The sequence below is a fragment of the Canis lupus genome, chromosome 38, assembly GCF_003254725.2.
Source record: "Canis lupus dingo isolate Sandy chromosome 38, ASM325472v2, whole genome shotgun sequence".
Classification (NCBI taxonomy): domain Eukaryota; kingdom Metazoa; phylum Chordata; class Mammalia; order Carnivora; family Canidae; genus Canis; species Canis lupus.
Genome location: NC_064280.1, coordinates 31,157 through 38,609, shown reverse-complemented (window position 1 = coordinate 38,609; position 7,453 = coordinate 31,157). Strand labels below are relative to the sequence as shown.

General features: G+C 46.8%; 1 long non-coding RNA gene across 1 annotated transcript; it reads left to right on the top strand.

Annotated features, from left to right (window-relative positions):
• Positions 1-4,504: 4,504 nt before the first annotated feature.
• LOC125754555 (uncharacterized) lies at positions 4,505-7,152 on the top strand. Its single transcript, XR_007409158.1, has 3 exons — positions 4,505-5,027; positions 5,144-5,265; positions 6,867-7,152. It is a non-coding gene; the product is annotated as an uncharacterized LOC125754555 (long non-coding RNA).
• Positions 7,153-7,453: the final 301 nt, after the last annotated feature.

Genomic DNA, 7,453 nt, shown 5'->3' with positions numbered 1-7,453 from the left:
CAGGGCAGAAACTGAGCCCACGCTTTGAGGTGTGGTGGAGTCATTTGGACCTAGATCAATGTTAAAGAAACCATAGCTTCCCTGGGAGCCCAGGGAGCAGGGACCACATACGTGAAGATTAGATAATTTCCTTTTCTGTAGTAGTTATTTTACTGACTATTTAAAGTGCTCTTCAATGGTAAATGTCAATCTAGGATTGGGATACATGAGAACGTTCTAGGATTCGGAGGTTACTAAAGCTCCCCGTCATGGACTCAATGTTCCAGTTCGATGCAGAGATAGGCAATGAAGCAAAGAGTTTTAAAACATGGCACTGGGGTGCCTGGCTGGCCTGGTTGGGGTATCTTGAACTCAGGGTTATGAGTTTGAACACCGTGTTGGGTATAGACAGGACATAAAATTAAAATAGTTAGGGGATCCCTGGGTGGCGCAGCGGTTTAGCACCTGCCTTTGGCCCACGGCGCGATCCTGGAGACCCAGGATCGAATCCCACATCGGGCTCCCAGTGCATGGAGCCTGCTTCTCCCTCTGCCTGTGTCTCTGCCTCTCTCTCTCTCTCTCTGTGACTATCATACACAAATAAATTTAAAAAAATAGTTAACAAATAATAAATGGATGAAAAAATAAAGCATGATATCAAAGGTAAGTGTCTGCTTATGTCTCACCTGCGACCTATTCTTGATCACCCCACTTGCACTACATGGCCCAGATGACATCCTACACAAAGGACAGTCCTGCCCGACTGGAAGTGGGCGTCTTTCGTTGTAAGACCTGTGGTTCCCCTTGTTCTGCAGGGAGAGAAGAGTCATAAAGGCACGAGTTCGGGGGATCAGCATACACCTAGAAAATGATCGTTTCTGAACCCGGTAGCCAGAGCTCAGCCTCCTTTTAGGACCCGATATCATAAAGAAGCCTCTTTGGTCATTGGTTTGGATGCAGGGTGGAGGTAAACTAGAATTAGGAAGAACAAAGGAAGAGGAAATCCAGAAGCTGAAAGAGAGGAGGAAAGATTTCACAATCCGTAGCCTTCACAGACACCTGGTGTCCTTTCCTAAGAGGGGTCCCCCCATTGAAGTATGCTTCCTGCCCCTTTGCTCTCCTTGTTGGAACCCAACAGGCACATCTCTGTGCCTCCAGCACCTCTGCAGTCGTGATTTATAGCGTCTTCCATGTGTCCTATTGGGGACCACAGCGTCGTGTATGTAACCATTCGACTGCTGTTTGACAACATTGAGGGATTCCGACTTTTGTTGGTTTCAGGGTGTGTGTGTGTGTGTCTATCACATGCAGCTATCACGTGCAGCTATCGGATCCTCTGGCTGGGTCACCCAAACACCGACATGGTTGGCACAACATCATTTCTGGTGCTGGCGTTGGGCAGCTTGCTGGACTCTCCTGGGCGACCTGGGGCTGGCTCATGCAGTGATTTTCCGCTGGAAGGTCAGCTGAGCTGGAAGGACTGGCTCGGCCACATTCCCATGTCTGGCAGTGGTTCCCGCTGAGCGCCAGCTGCTTCTATTCTCCCCGATGCCTCTCCAGCAGGGAGCTGTACCTCAGGGCCACCCTGGAGGGATCTTCAGAGGCGCCGGGTGCCCATTACGGGGAGCCATGGGGCAGCCTGTGTGTGGGAGTAGGGGTGGTGATGGGGCTGGGGTTCCTCGGTCCCCTATGCTGGCTGGCATTCATGCTGAGCCCCATGCTCACCCAGCCCCTACTCACTAGGGCGAGGAGGGTGCCCTCTACACGCTGGTGTGAGATCCAGCACCACAGGTGTGCACACTGAGTCCACCTGGTGAGGGTGGCCCAGGTGCATGAGCTGCAAGTGTGGGACCCAGGAAATTTAACAAAAAGCCCCTACCCAAGGACAAGCAGAGCAGGACTGATTCCATTTTGTGATACACCTGCCACCTCCCCTATGACCCCCACATAACCTGCTTATGTCTTAAGGTGCTGCCCCAACCCAGTCAAGCCGCTGGGCACACCCTAATTGGAAATCGGCTCATAACAATGTAACCCTGCTTTGTGCCTGCCAACACTGCACGCCAATTCTGACCAAAGTAATAGGCCAGGTCAAGTGGATCCTATAGGGTAAGGTGTAATTCAATCGGCCACCTGTGTGTGGACCGACACGACTGTGCAACTTTCTGTGTATCCCATGGGCCACTGGCCCCTTTAAAGCTGCTACGCTTCTTAGTCTCAGGGTCCAAATCCCTGCTCCACCGCCATGCCGCCTGGCCCCCAGGTCTGGTTCATGCCCCTCATGTCCCCCACCCCATCCCCTGCTTCTCAGGGGGCAGTCCCTCTCCCCTTTGGGGTTCAGCTCCCATGGCAAGCCCTGGAGGCCCCATCCTAGTTGCCTCCTCATCCCTGAGGCCCCATGGGTGTGGGCATAGAGGTCATCTCCAACACCCTACCATGGAGCTGTGTGTTGTTGGCTGCTGTTTTGCCCCCTGCCTCAGAAGCCCCGTTTTCCCTACCCAGAATCCCCCGGTCCTCCCCTGGGTCCTGATCCCCCCTGGCCCCTCAACCTCACCCTACCCCATAGTAGTCCCAAAATATGATGTTACTGCTGAGCGTCCTGTTGACGTCCAGGTCCACCTGCGTGATGTCCCTGGAGGAGACCAGGGCCTCCTCCTTCATTTCCAGTGGGAAAACCGGGGAGGAGGAGCTGGCGTCAGGGACACAGACCCCGACCTGTCACCAGGTGCTCTCCTGGGCAGGGAGCCCTGGGGTCACCATGGGAGTGTGTCCTGCCAAACCCTCCTTCCTTCCCCTGGGAGGCTGGGGACAGCTGGAGTGCCCACCGTGCCCGTGGAACTGTGTGAGGGCCTGTGCCCAGCTGTTGTCAGTGGGGAGGTGACTGAGGGTCAGCCTGGGTGGTAGGGGACAGAGGTCAGTCCAGGTGGGGAGGGGTCATGGGGGTGTTTTGCCAAAGATTGCGAATCCGAGAAACCACTAAGGCGCAGACACCGATGCAAAGACACGAGGGTTGATTTCAAAACTGGAGCGTGGTTCCAGGTATACCCCACACAGTGGAGCAGGGACTTGGACCCCAAGGAAGGTTTTAGCTTAGTTTTAAGGGCTTGTCTCCGGACCTCCAGAAGGGCTGGAGCAATTCCTCAAGTTCTGTTTACATTTTGATATGGGTCCTTCAAGGGCATTGTGCTCTTTTCTCATTCTAATTGGGGCTTCCAACCCTTGGCTTAGGCTCAGTTTTTATTCTATTGTGGGGCTTTCTAAGACATTAGCTGTAAACTTTTGATTTTTTCCTGTAACTGAAGCAATGTAAATTTCAGCTCTTCTTCACAGGGGCCTGGGATGGCTGGGCGTGTGCTAATGCTGAATTTAAATTGGAATGGCCTTGATTTTCTCAGCCTCCTTGCTTCCTGTCCCACCTATCTAGCTCCTTCCCACTTCCCCAGAGCTCCTAAGAGAGCAATTGCAAATAACCTCAGCGTGGCATCCTGTGTTGGGCAACAGGCCCAGTGATTTGGGATCAGGAAGACCTGGAGCACGGGCGTCCCAGCTGTGCAGCGGGATTCGAAGCTGCAGAATCTTATTCCCTGAGGCTATCTTGACAACTAACTTTGTACATAGAAAAGCTCTCCTTTGTCTTTAAAAGTTGAGGAGCGAGTCATAGAGTTTTATCTCTGCACATCTGGTTGCTCAGCTTCCAATGTGAGATGTATTTCCTGTTAATAAGGATAATTTACTACTATCTGTAGTACTATGGTTAAAATATTCTGACACAAGTAATTCAGAGGGAAGGGTTTCTCATCTCTTTCTTCACAGTTCAGTCACTCATCAGGAAATGCATCTTTATGGATTTGGAATGAACTGAGAGACATTATTACCAATGGTCCTATTATTATGTGAAGGATTCTTCCCTGAGATTCTTCCCCTATTTCAACTGACACTGAAACACTGTGAACTCTTTGGAAGACAAATGTCAAGGAAATAAATGTTATGCATTGCTAATTTTATTTTTTTCTTTTTTTTCTTTTATTTATTTATGATAGTCACAGAGAGAGAGAGAGGCAGAGACACAGGCAGAGGGAGAAGCAGGCTCCATATTCCAGGAGCCCGACGTGGGACTCGATCCCGGGTCTCCAGGATTGTGCCCTGGGCCAAAGGCAGGCGCCAAACCGCTACGCCACCCAGGGATCCCCCATTACTAATTTTATTTTTTATTTTATTTTTTTTTAATTTTTCTTTATTTATGATAGTCACACACAGAGAGAGAGAGAGGCAGAGACACAGGCAGAGGGAGAGCTAACTTTAAATGCACTTGCAGTATGGTGTCTATTATACTAGAATTATTTTTATCTGATTTTTGCTATTTATTATCCATTCCTGCTTTTCAGGTTGAGGAGGCATTATACGCGTTCATAAGTGTTGTTCTTTCCTTCTGATATAAAATTCTTACTTTGTTTCCATCAAAGGAACTCTTTAAGAATAAGGCAAAAGTTAATTCAACGATTCTTAAAATGTCTTCACACTTGGAGCCTGATTCATTTAAGTCAGTTTTCAAAATAAATCTTATTTATTAGGAAAAAAACAAAGATTTATAGGGAAATTGAGAAGATAGTATAGTGCATTCACATGCACTGGCACTCTATTTCTCCAGTTATTGATATCTTATATTAGTACGGTACATATATGAGCTAATGAATCAATATTAAAATAGTCCCATTAACCAAAGACCATACTTTATTCAGATTTCCTTAGTTTTTGCTAAGTTACCATCCCTCGTATTACATTCCATTTGTCCTCATTTTTTCTTAGGCTCCTCTGGATTGTGACAGTCTTTCAGCCTTTCCTTGTTGTTGTTGAACTGGAACACTTTGAGAAGGAGAGTATTTTGAAAAATTTCCCTCAGTTGGGACATGTCTGTCGTTTATCTCATGATTGAACTGTTTTTGTGGATTATATACAGAGATATACTCCCATTTTTATTATATCATATAAAGGATAGATACTATCACATGATTTATCAGTCTTGGTATCCTTCTGATCATCTTGCTAAGGTAGTGTTTGTCAGCTTTCTCCGTAGTAAACTGATTCATTTTTGTTATTTTTATTATTATTTTTATTATTAGTGTATTATCATTATTATTTTAAGTTTTTCATAATATATTTTTAGAAGGAAGTTACTACGTGTATTGCACACATAAGAGTGGGAAGCTATGCTCATGAACTTGACGGTGGAATGTCTGCACAAATTCTTTGAAATTCTTCTACATGGGAGATTTGTCTTCCCTCTAGGTTTGTTTGATTTTTTTCAAAGATGTTATTTATTTATATGAGAGAGAGAGAGGAGAAAAAGCATGAGCGAGAGGGGTAGAGGGAGAGGGTGAAGCAGGTTCCATGCTGAACAGGGAGCCTGCCTTGGGACCTGGATCATGATCTGAGCCTAAGGCAGAAGCTAAACTAACTCAGCCACCCAGGTGCCACTCTTTCTTTTTTTTAATAATAAATTTATTTTTTATTGGTGTTCAATTTGCCAAATATAGAATGACACCCAGTTCCCATCCCGTCTAGTGCCCCCCTCAGTGCTCATCACCCATTCATCCTCACCCCTGCCCTCCTCCCATTCAATCACCCCTAGTTCATTTCCAGAGTTAGAAGACTTTATGTTCTGCCTCCCTTTCTGATATTTCCCACACATTTCTACTCCCTTCCCTTATATTCCCTTTCACTATTACCTATATTCCCCAAATGAATGAGAACATACAATGTTTGTCCTTCTCTGATTGTCTTACTTCACTCAGCATAATACCTTCCAGTTCCATCCACCTTGAAGTACATGGTGGGTATTTGTCGTTGCTAATGGCTGATCAAGGTCCACCTTTTCTCTCTCTTCATCTTCTGAGTCTCCTATGATATGAATGTTATAGTTTTAATAAGTGGCTGAACTCCCTAAGTCTGCCTCTTTGGTCCATAACCTTTCTTGTTTTGAAGACTTCCACTTGGGACTACATCTCAGTTATAGATTTTTAACGTTGGACTGACTTGATTTAAGTTCTTTTATTTCTACAGTAAAGGATTCTCTAGTTTGCTTCTGTGCTCTTTTTCCAGCCCAGCTGCTATCTTTATAATCATTGTTTTAAACTGTAGTTAGACATCATATATGTTTATTGATGAACTTCCTGGCTGTGAGGACTACTTCATGTTATTTTATGGAGGAGAATTTCTCAATCTCATTATTTTTTCCAAAAAAGAAAGAAGAAAGAAAAAGAAAAATCAAGAAAAACAATAACAACTGCCCTCCCAAAAAAAACCCAGATTATTTTAGCCTGCTTGTTAAAAGATTCTAAATCCCAAAATATGAAACACAATTAAAGTACCATGAAAGTAAAAAAAGAAATATATAAGGTACATACAAAAAATTAAAATAAGGCAATTAATAAAAAAGAATCAAAGAAAATAAATTAAAAAAGAGCACAGTGTACAAAGGAATCTAGACCTTACTTTCCAGGCAGAGCTGAAGCTCTCCAGCCTCTGTGGTCCAACAACTTGGCGGCAGCAAATGGTCTGTGTGGGGTTTGGGGATGGGCCGTGGTGCTGATTGTCAGGTGCACATCTGCCTAGGAGTTGATCCTGCGGGGGTCAGAGGCGGGGTGGGCGTCAGCGTTTCTGGGCTCAAGCGGGCAGTGCTGGGCTGCTCCCTGAGACCCGGCCCTGATGGGTGGGATGCCGGTGGGGATGCTAGGTCCTCTGGCTCTGGGGCTGAGCATCCCACCCCCCTGTCTGTTGGGGCCTCCAGAGAAGAGCCCCCAAGCCCCCGGGTCTCCACCGCTGCTCTCAGAACCCTGCGTTCACTCTACCTGCGTCCGAGCTTCTTTTGGTTTTGTTTTTTATCTCAGACTGTTGTGCCCAAGATTGCGAATCTGAGAAACCACCAAGAAGCTGACACTGATGCAAACACACGAGGGTTTATTTACAAGCTCGAGCTTGTGTCCAAGTATACCCGACAGAGCGGAGCAGGGCTTGGACCCCGAGGTGGGTTTTAGGTTAGTTTTAAGGGCTGGTCTCGGGGAACTCCCAAAGGGCTGGAGCAATTCCTCAAGTTCGGTTTACATTTTGATATGGGGCCTTCAAGGGCATTGAGATCTGTTCTAATAGAGGCTTCCTGCCATTGGTCTGGGCTCAGTTTTTATTCTTTTTTTTTTTAATTTATTTATGATAGTCACAGAGAGAGAGGGGGGGGGGCAGAGACACAGGCAGAGGGAGAAGCAGGCTCCATGCACCGGGAGCCCGACGTGGGATTCGATCCCGGGTCTCCAGGATCGCGCCCTGGGCCAAAGGCAGGCGCCAAACCGCTGCGCCACCCAGGGATCCCTCAGTTTTTATTCTATTGTGGGGCTTGCTGTGTCCTGACAATGAGCACTCAGGAAGGAAATGACAGACGTGACTCCCTTCTCAGGAGCATCACAGAGAATAAATGAGACTG